The 11,197-nt window shown below is 44.3% G+C and overlaps 2 pseudogenes; both read left to right on the plus strand.

The window, feature by feature from the left end:
• The first annotated feature begins 1,065 nt into the window (after positions 1 to 1,065).
• Positions 1,066 to 7,601, plus strand: LOC147433406 (uncharacterized; annotated as a pseudogene).
• Positions 7,602 to 9,318: 1,717 nt separating this feature from the next.
• On the plus strand, positions 9,319 to 11,197 carry LOC147433407 (uncharacterized; annotated as a pseudogene).

Below are 11,197 nucleotides of genomic sequence, written 5' to 3' on the forward strand. Positions count from 1 at the left end.
TTTTACCCACTCTTGCAGGAGTGATATTTGTGTACTCATGGTGGCTACGACTTTACCGGTAGTCACAAGCTCTATAGGTAGTCGCTTTGACCATGATCGAGTTTTGACTCTCACTTTGATAAGTTTTGCCATTTTTGGAAACGGATTAGTGCTCTTGTGTTCACTCTCACATGAATGAGATTTGTGTATGCTCATAGTGGCTACACCTTATAGGTAATTACAAGTTCTACAGGTTACAAATACATGTTACGAATACAAGTTACTTATAGTTGTCAAATTGTGACGACAGTTTTGTGGGATGTGTATTGAGCATCGCATTTGCTCTCTACTTATGCATATGGTTATGTGTTTTATGCTCTTTTGAGAGTTTTTTATTCCCAAGTTGTTTATGCACTGACTTTCTTTGGTTTAGCAAGGGGTTTTGGACACTACTTAAATTGTGCATCTCTTGCTAGACCTACATTGAGCTACAAGTTGCATATGTATAATGTGAGTATCAGATTGATTCATTGATCATGGTTATGGTTGTGTAGAGGTTGAGTGATATCCCTTTTGTTGCCATTTTGGCATGGTTTATGGTTGAGATATTGATTGATAGTTTTCTCAATTTACAAGGGAGATTTTGTTGGCTTTCTCCTAGGGTTTCTAGCCATAGTTTTGACTTCATCACCATACACTTTTTGTTGTATATGCGTTATTCATTGATATGACATCCATCCTGTGTGATAGTTCAGAGTCGACAATGACAACTTGTGAGAGATGGAGGTCTCGTAGTTGTCGGTATATGCGATGCTGGTGCACATTAGGTGTCATTTCTCTCGACATATGGGTATATGCATGCTAAGGTGGTACACTAGCTACTTGATTTTTGGGGGCTAGCCACTTCATGTTACTACCTAAGTTTGTAAGTGGTGGAGGTCACTTGTAGTACCGAATTTGACAACATGGGGGTTTTTTTTTCAATATATACATATTAGTGTCTTTTTTTAAAAAGTGAGTTTGAGTGACTTAGGCCCCTTTATAACAGCCGCGAGTGGGGGAATTATGACGCGGAGAGCTGGGGGCATGGAGCTACTGTCGCGCGCCAAATGGGCTCAGTCCTCTCCACAACACGTCAAGGAGCAGGTGGGGAAAGAAAGGAAGGCACACAGGCACAGGTCTCAGGAGCAAGATGCCAGGCAGAAGGAGAGCAAGCCGGTGAGGAAGACACCACCCAGGCACGTCGTGCATGCTTCTCCAAACAAAAGAGCTGCATCCTCTACTTCCAAGGGGGAGGACCATGATACATACAGGGTGAATAAGAGAAGGCAAAATCCTACTCATGCAACACCTGCTGTAGAGGAGAGGCAAGCTCGTCATTCCCGATCAGACCAAAACTTCAGAACTGTTACCATATACATGTGGTAGTGATGTGTGTGAACACACTAGGACTGCCGGGGCATTTTTTCCCTCTTTAGGAGGTTTTTTCCCCCGTGCATTGTATATACGCCCATCACTCTAGGGCTATCTATCTTTCCATTGCACACTAAGGAATACACTCTCTATTGTGTGCCTTGAGCTTCCTTCGTCTTCTCCAAGCTGTGTGTGTTTCTCTGCAACCCTAATTCCAACAATTGGTATCAGAGCAGGTCACGTCCTCCCGGGCTTAGTCGCCAGCTGCTCCAGCACACGCCTGCTCACTTTCTCCGATTTCAGTGAGCTTTGGCAAGCGTTCGCAGGTCGACAAATATTTTGGGATAGCTCGAAGAGCTTGGTCTGCTCAGAATTTTGATTTGGGCTCATTTCGGCCTCCGTTTCCACTACGGGCAGTACTGCACAGGCTATTTCGTCATTTTGTGCAGATTTTCTGTCAGTGCCGTTTTCTGCATAACAGGTGCCTTATAGTCTTCTACGGTTTGTGCTATATAGCACAAGTTGTTCCCGCTCCATTTCTCCTATTTTTGGGCAGTTTTCACATCAGGTGCAGCATTTACCATGGCTGACAACAACAACACAGATGTGTTCAAGATGTTTGCTGCTGAGGACAGGTTGGATGGGGACAACTACCCTATGTGGGCTTATATGATGCAACATGTTCTTGTGTCAAAAGGTGTCTGGAACATTGTGCAGGGCATTGATGTACGTCCTGGTTCTGAAGATGTAGGCGATGTTGAGGATGTTGCAGGTCTTGCTGCAAGGATTGCAGCTGTTAGAGTTGTTTTGCCTACAGCAGAACAAGCTCGTTGGGATGTTAAGGATGCGCAGGCTCATGCATTGATTGCGTTGTCTGTGAAGCGCACCATTATTCCTCACATCCGTTCAGCAAAATCTGCAAAACAGGCTTGGGATATTCTAGCAAGTCTTTATGCAAGCCGCAATGAGGCTAAAATTGCTTTGCTGCGTAAAGAGCTAGAGTCGAAGATTATGCATGAGGAAGATGATATGGACACTTTCCTTGCTAGTGTCAAGGATATCAATGAGCAACTCATCTCTGCAGGTGAAGTCATTTCTGACAGTTCCCTTGTGCAGACTGTTCTTGATGCCTTACCAGATTCCTACCAGACTTTTGCTAGTACTTGGAGACTGATGACCCAAGGAAATCCTGAAGTTGTCAAGTTTGATGCATTATGCACATTGCTGTTGCAAGAGTCACTTTCTAGAAAAAACAGGACTAGGCAGCGTGCAGTTGAACAGGCTTTTATTGCTTCTCAAAGAAAGGGTGGTAACAGTAATGCAGCCACTTCTTATGGTTCTGCTGCGAGTGGCAAAAATTCTGTTCCTAATGCTTCTGCTGGCAGCACTTCGTCTGGCAATTCTGGTGATAAGGGCAAAAAGAAGATGCGTTGCCATTATTGTAAAGCCAATGATCACTTGATCAAGTCGTGTCCTAAGTTGAAGGCCAAAGAGGCTAAGAAGAAAGAGGGTGGTTCCACTGCAAATGCTGGTTCCACTACAAATGCAGCCATTGTTGAGTCTTCTGTGAAAGGAGATTGTGATGCTGATGTTGATGCAGAATGGGCTTTTAGCGCAGAGTGCACTTACAATCCTGCTGTCCATGATGCATGCTTGTCAGTTGCTGCAGATTCACATGTGTGGTATTTCGACAGTGGTGCTACAAAGCACATTACCTCACATCGTGAATTGTTTACCTCTCTCGAGTCTGTCCCTCATGGGAATTTAGTCACTTGTGCCAACAACGCCTCTTATCCAGTTCAGGGAGTTGGAAAGATTGTGCTCACTGCTGCTAATGGCAGTTCCTTCACACTTGTTGATGCACTTTATGTACCTGGGATCAAGAAGAATCTATTGTCTGTATCCGCACTTGCTAGACTTGGACTTGTAGTCAAATTTGTGGATGACAGATGTACAGTTCATGATCTCAGTTTTGGTGATGAAATTGTTGCATCTGGGCTTTTGTGCCGTGGGCTGTATAAGCTCACTTTGTATGACAAGTGTGGACAAAATTTTGCAAATGCTGTTGCAGATTCAAGGGCTATTTCAGATGCAAAACTTTGGCATGCACGTTTTGGTCATCTGAATTTTGCCAGTTTGCTGCGTTTGCAGAAATCTGATATGGTTGCTTCTTTGCCGCCTCTTGAAGCACCTATCAAACATGTTTGTGAAGGCTGTATTCTGGGTAAAATGCAGCGTTCTAAGTTTCCAAAGGATGGTTCAGTTAGGGCCACATGCAGGTTGCAGCTTGTGCATAGTGACGTTTGTGGGCCCATGCAAACTCCGTCCTTGGGCAATTACCTGTACTTCGTGACTTTCATTGATGATTACTCCAGGCATGCGTGGGTATTTCCGCTTAAAGCGAAGTCCGAAGTTTTTATGTGCTTCAAACAATTTTTGGCTATGGCTGAAAATGTCTCAAAATGTACTATGGGCACCCTCCGTTCCGATCGAGGGGGGGAGTATATGTCTCATGAATTTAATGCATTTCTGGCTAGTCGTGGGATAAAACACCAATGTACAGTGCCTTATACACCTCAGCAAAATGGTGTTGCTGAGAGGAAAAACAGGTCACTAACGGAAATGGCACGATGTATGGTCAAAAGTCAAGCTTTGCCGCATTCTTTTTGGCTTGAGGCCATCATGTGTGCCACTTATGTACTTAACAGGTGTCCTACGAAAGCTTTGCAGTCTATTACTCCATATGAAGCATGGCATGATAGAAAACCTTCTATTGAGCACATGCGTGTTTTTGGCTGTTTGGCATATGCTTTGGTGCCACAAGTGCAGCGCAGAAAATTGGATGATAAGGCTGTCAAATGTATTTTTGTTGGTTATAGTGCTGAAAGCAAAGGTTACAGGTTGTATCATCCGCAAACAAAACGTATTTTGGTTTCACGGGATGTAGTGTTTGTGGAAGATTCTGTTCAACCCTTGCTGTCATGTACTAGAGACAGTAATGTAAGCTCACAGGACATTTATGACACTTTGTTGCCTCTTTTCAGTGGTGGAAATACGAATGTAAGTTCCAATGAGGCAAATGTACAGCCTATGGGGGTTTCTGAAAATGTTTTAGAACAGCCTATTACTGATGCAGATGTACATGATGTACTTGATGAGGAAAGGGCTGAAAATGAGCAGGCTAGAGGTATGCCAAAATGGCTGGTGCACACTTTGCGTGACAGTGAATTGGATGCACCTTTATCTAGTCGTACTCGTTCAGGCTCTCGCCATGCATCTTATGCATCAGATTGTTATGCTTTGGCTGTGTCTAGTTTACATGATGTTGAGGAGCCTCTGTCTTTTGATGAAGCATAGAATTCAGAAAATTGGATTACTGCCATGAAATCAGAATATGATGCACTTATAGAGAATGACACATGGACTTTATGTGATTTGCCTCCTGGCAAAAAGGCCATTGGTACGAAGTGGGTTTACAAGTTGAAACGCAAGCCGGATGGTGAGATCGATCGCCATAAGGCTCGACTTGTTGCAAAGGGTTATGCACAACAAAAAGGCATAGATTATGAAGAGACTTTTGCTCCCACTTGTCGTATGACTACTGTGCGTTTTCTATGTGCATTGGCAGCTCATTTTGGTTGGGATGTACATCAATCAGACATTGTTACTGCTTTCTTGAATGGTGACATATTTGAGGAAGTTTATGTAACGCAGCCTCGCGGTTTTGTCATAAAAGGACAAGAGGACAAAGTGTGCAAATGTAAGAAGGCTTTGTATGGGTTGAAGCAATCTCCTCGTGCTTGGTATGAGAAAGCTGACACTCATTTGGTTAAACGAGGCTTTCGTAACAGTCCAACAGAAAGCACATTGTATGTAAAGCGTGAGGATGATGTATTTCTCATTGTGGTTCTTTATGTTGATGATTTGCTGATCACTGGACCAAATGAGAGACATATTGCTGAATTTAAGGCTGATTTGAATGCTACTTTCAAGATGAAAGATTTGGGGCTGTTGCATCATTACTTGGGTATACAGTTTAAGCAGTGTGATGGTGGTATTGCCTTGTGTCAGAAAAGTTACATAGAGACATTGCTATGTAAGTTTGGACTTGAGGATTGCAAACCTATTGCCACTCCCATGGAAACAGGTTTGAAGTTGAGTCTACATGATGCTGGCGATCCTGCTGATGTCACTCTTTACCAAACTGCTGTTGGCTGCCTCATTTATGTATGCAACACGAGGCCAGATATTCAGTTTGCAGTCTCGCAGGTCAGCAGATTTATGCATAGCCCAGGGTCTAAGCATTGGCAGGCTGTCAAGAGGATTTTCCGCTACCTTAGTGGCACTTTACATCTTGGCTTGTTTTATCCCAAGGGGGGATCATTGCCGCCAGACTTACATGCTTTTTCGGACTCAGATTGGGCTGGTTGTTTTGACACGCGAGTGTCCACAAGTGGTTTTTGTTTCATGCTTGGCAGTTCATGTATATCATGGTTGAGCAAGAAGCAACCTACTGTGGCCACTTCGAGTTGTGAGGCTGAGTACAGGGCAGTCTTCACAGCTACAGTTGAGTGTGTATGGCTCAGACGCCTTATGGCTGACTTGGGTGTTGGACAGGACACTGCCAACACTATCTACACTGACAGTCAGAGCGCATTGGCAGTTGCGAGGAACCCAGTTTTTCAAGCTCGCACAAAGCACATTGAGGTGCATTACCACTATGTCAGGGAGAGGCTCTCAGTAGGAGAGATCAGCTTGGCTTATGTGCCAACACAGGACAACCTTGCAGATCTTTTCACAAAGGCATTGTCTCGTGAGAAGCTTGAAGCTTTCCGCAAAGCTTTGGGCTTACCACCCTTTGTGGACTGATCCTGTCCTCAGGGCATGGCACTTCCCTTTACTCATGTGCCAGCTCTCGTTCACCGCATCACTCCAGGGGGGATTTGTTACCATATACATGTGGTAGTGATGTGTGTGAACACACTAGGACTGCCGGGGCATTTTTTCCCTCTTTAGGAGGTTTTTTCCCCCGTGCATTGTATATACGCCCATCACTCTAGGGCTATCTATCTTTCCATTGCACACTAAGGAATACACTCTCTATTGTGTGCCTTGAGCTTCCTTCGTCTTCTCCAAGCTGTGTGTGTTTCTCTGCAACCCTAATTCCAACAGGAACCCCCGCTTCTCTTGCACCGATGTCTAGGTGGCAGCCTCCTCATGTCAACTTTGAGAGGAAGAGCCAGTTTTGGATGACAAAAGCAGAGGCCCATGAGGTGTACAAGCTTAATTGTGCTGGATAGGATCTTAGGCTCCTCAATAAGGAGGATTTTTCAGATGAAGATTGGCAGCAAGTGTTTACTGAGGTGCCAAAGAGAGGCAGCAAAGTCAAATGCAGGTTTGTTAAGAAGGAATTTTGGAGCAAATTCTACTCCATGTTGACTTCGGTGTACTAGAAGCCTCCTCGGAACTATGGTATGGCGGTAACGAAGGCATTTGCCAGGGGTTCCCTCTATGAACATTTGAGAGGGGTTGTGAATTGGGCAGCTTTTGCTGAGAGCATTGTAGCCAATATGGAATCTAGCAAGCTGCAGCTGAAGAAACAGAGATGGGCAGCGTTCCACCTTACAAGTGCACCACAGAGCTCGTGGTACATGACCATGGTTACAAATGTAGATGATGGGGATGCTAGCAGGGTTTCTGGCTTGCACAATGCGGACAAATTTTGATCAAGGCTTGGAAAATTGTCTCTTCGTGAACTTGATGATGTTGGAATGGCTGTGGCACTCAGCCAAGCAAAGGCATTAACGCAGTACCATGAAGCGTGTAAAAGATGAGATGCCATGCAGGCAAATGTGCATCGAAATGAGGGGGCAATGTCAATCATTAACAGTGTGACAATGCAGCTTGCTAAAGCCAAACATCGATTGGGGGAGCTGCAATCATCTGCGGCGGACAATACTGATGTGGAAAGGGAGAAGGCACGGGTCTTCAAGCTCAAAATGACGCTAGAGACCTTGCAAGATGAGGTGGAGGATGATGACTACAGTGCAGAGTTACTTGAGATTAGTAGGGAAATTGAGATGAATGAAGAAATTCTACCCATACTGAATGCTCGTGTCGATTTTGTAAACGCCATGCAACGCAGGAAAAGCCCGGTTCATTTGCAGGTTCCACCCCCCAAAGTGCCATCACCTAATGCTGAGATATAGCAGGTGCTTGATAGCTGCAGTGCATGTGGCCTGCTCATGTATGACGAAGAGGCGTTCGGGATATTCATAACCCCCTGCAGACATGCTTACCACATATATTGTTTTGCCAACCTTGCTGACAGAGAGGGAAAATGCTTGGCGGCAAGTTGTGGTCGTCTCATCCCAGATAATATCAAGGAATTAATGTTTATAGACAGCAGGGGGTACACATCTCTTGGATGCTTAAAGTTTGGTAAGCAGGTCATTTTGCTCATTTACATATGGTATCTATGAATGTGGCTGAGAATGTGCATTGTTATTACCATCTTCCTAGGTAACATATGGGTAGGCACCTAACATAGAGGTAGTTGTGTTTGTGGTAGAATTAGTCTACTACCAGCACAACTTCAGGCCTGTGCATACTTGTAGGTGTCATATGAGCATGATCTCAAAGGTGGCTACCTATAATTGCATCTCCACAAGTACTAGCTAAAGTGGTGCTTACTGGGGCAGACATCTAGTAGTGTGACATGAAGGGTAGCCACCTTGTTAGACAGTAGCTATTGTGCCTATTTCTTAATGGCTGGCAGTTTCCCTCCAAGAGAACTGTGGTTATACCTCTTGTACGTGTGGTAGCAATGCGGTTGGCTAGGTGGTACCATGTATAGGTGTTCTAGACTAGATATTAGCTAGGTAGGTCTTAGTTGGCAAGGTGGTTGCTGGCAAGATGGCAACTGGCTGGGTGGTAGATGTCTAGCTGCTGACTAGCTACCACTAGCTACTCAGAGCTAGCTAGTGACTAGCTATTGCTGAGTGGTGTGCTACCTAGTCAGCACTACCTAGTCAGAGGTAGCCACCCTTCAACACTACCTAGTCACAAATGCTGACTTGCTAGCTGGTTGGGTAGTATGTGGCTAGGTGGCGAGTGACTATGTGGTAGCTTCTACAAAGGTGGTAGTACCTATGGTAGGTGGTGGTCCACCCCACCCAAGTCAGACCCGCCTAGTCACAAGTGCTGACTTGGTTGCTGGCTAGATAGTAGGTGGCTAGTGGCTTATGTGCTAACTACTCCAAAGGTGGTATCTATGGTAGGGGGTGACTACCACTTTATTGCCATGATAATGTGTCTTACATTCAATCTTTAGGCACCAATGTTGTACTGGCTAAATTGTAGCTACTATGGTTTGAGCCACCGAACACAGTGTTGTTACCCACTAGTATTGTGGTAGCTACCAGTCTGGGGATAGCTACCTTTTTCATGCAATGGTATCTAGCATGGTGGTACATAATCTTTAAGGTTATATCCATTGATGGAATAACCTAAATTGACTAATGCTTGTGTAGAATCTACCTCCAAGAAAAAAAGTGGGGCGTAGAGTCCTTTCAACCAAATCAAATGATAGTTTTGGTAACCCTCTCTTCGGGGACATTCGTACAATATTTGTATGGTTTTGTCAATAAATGTTGCCTAAGCTTCCTATCTATTGATCATATGTTGAAAAGGGTGATCTAAACACTGAAGTGATATCCAAAGAGGTCAAAGTGGGCGCTACGATCAGTGTTCTCTCCGATAAGGAAGAGAGACATTGCAATCTAAAAGGTAACAATAGTTCCTTGGGTCCTTCGAAGCACTTGTTTAGTACAAAGTTTACTCATCATTCTTTTTTACAACGCACCTAGAGTTTATTTTTGGGATGTTTTAGAAACAGATGTACCTGATATAGAGGAAACCCAATTAATGGATGGTGATGTGCTCCCCATTGCGCATGAAATACTTACGGAATCGCCACTTGTCAGGGAAGAAGTGGAGCTCTTCAAGAGCCAGTATCCTAGAAAACCCTTGACATCCATACCGGTGAACCAAGAGAAATCTCCCTCAAAAAGCCCTAATATTGCAGAGGCTTTTGCAGCAGCAAGAAATGCAAAAAAATGCAAAGGGACTTTAGGTATAACTGGGTAGTCTCTAAGATGTTTGCATCTGTATGGCTTGATTAGGGTGTTTATTACTAGTTACTGCTCCTACAAGGGAGGCAAGGGGAGACCAGAATGAAAGGTTGGATGCAGCCAAAGGGTCAGAGAGTGCTAAAGAGAAGGATTCTGTGGTTGTGGATGGGGACACCGGTGCAGTAAGTGGAGCAAACCTCAAAAAAGGTGCTGCAAACACACGGGCAAAAAGATGCATGGCTTAGACTCTACCTAGTGTCCATGAGTGATGCTTTATAGCCAACCCTTCTATGAGCCTTTTTGGTTGTACCATCCTTTTTGTATCAAATCACTATCCTTCTTTGTACTGCAATCCTTTCGTAATGTACCAATAGAACGTTTGGATCAACCTAGAGTTCCTCTTTCATTGTCAAAGTGTTTTTTTATGTGACTTGTGATGTGGTGCATGTGTCTTTTGATGCCTTGTCCATTGAGGTGAGATCCATTTTCTCTAGAAAAAAAATTCTATTTGTTTAGAGGAACTCAAACCCTTGGGCTACAACAGGTGGAAATGGGTAATGCCCCAAGGATTGGCAGGGGTTTTGAAGATCTTGTCTACTTTACGACGCACAGGTTTTGCCAACACAGCAAAAACACCAAAGGAGCTGCTCCTGTTGATACAATCTTTGGCTATTTTTCATGGCAAGGAAGGCACTGACATGAAGAGTGGTACAATGTCTGATGATGAATCACAGGATCCTACTGCCGGTACATCCACGCATGTGCACCCAGTGACCCCTCCAGACTTCTTCCCTGTCGGTGATTTTCAGAAAGAATTCCCTCTGGGGCAAGATGTGGAGCCAGAGCCTCCGAAAGAAGTGCATTCGCTAGAGTTACAGCAAGATGTAAGTTCCTGTACAAAAAGGTGGAAGGATGTTCTAATGCCTTTCCCAATTAACAGTGTGACTGCTCCGCTGATGGAGGGTACGCCACCTCCAACCTGTCCTCCTCAAAAAGTCCTGGTATTAGACATGAATGGGGTTCTCTTGAGAAGATACCCCAATCCAGAGATCCCTCTGAGAACCAAAGATTTTCTCTATCGAAAAGTGTTCAAGGTTGAAGGGAGGCAATGACCGTGGCACCTTTTGCATAATCAAGCCAGATGTGCTTCAATTTCTTCGTGAATGCACACACATCTTTCACCTTTGCATCTGGTCCAGCTGCGCTACTAGAAACATGAATATTACACTTAAGGGTTGCCTGAGTGGGATGCACCCCAGAATCTGGAAAGAGCAATTCTACCAAACTGACTGCGTCAAATTGCCTTTCAGACTTACTGATATCAGAGAGCTGCAAGGCGGTGAAGCAAAACCAGTTTTTGTAAAAGGATTACCGGAGCTCTTAAAAAGGAGACCAAATTGGAGGGGGTCATCGATTCTTATGGTGGACGATACATGGTACAAAAATATTATCAACATTGATACAACCATGTTATGTCCACCAACATTTCAATCGGATGACGAATCACAGGATCCTCGCTACCTCACGAACACTGTATTGCAGTGGCTAAAGGGGTGGACTATGTGCAAGATCCTGATCAGTATGTTAGTATGCACATGATATCAAATGAGAAGGACCAGGTTTCCCAATATGTTATCAAATTTTGCTCACAGAGAAAAGCGACTCGATCGTAA

The sequence above is a fragment of the Adiantum capillus-veneris genome, chromosome 20, assembly GCF_014529385.1.
Source record: "Adiantum capillus-veneris isolate H3 chromosome 20, ASM1452938v2, whole genome shotgun sequence".
NCBI lineage: Eukaryota > Viridiplantae > Streptophyta > Polypodiopsida > Polypodiales > Pteridaceae > Adiantum > Adiantum capillus-veneris.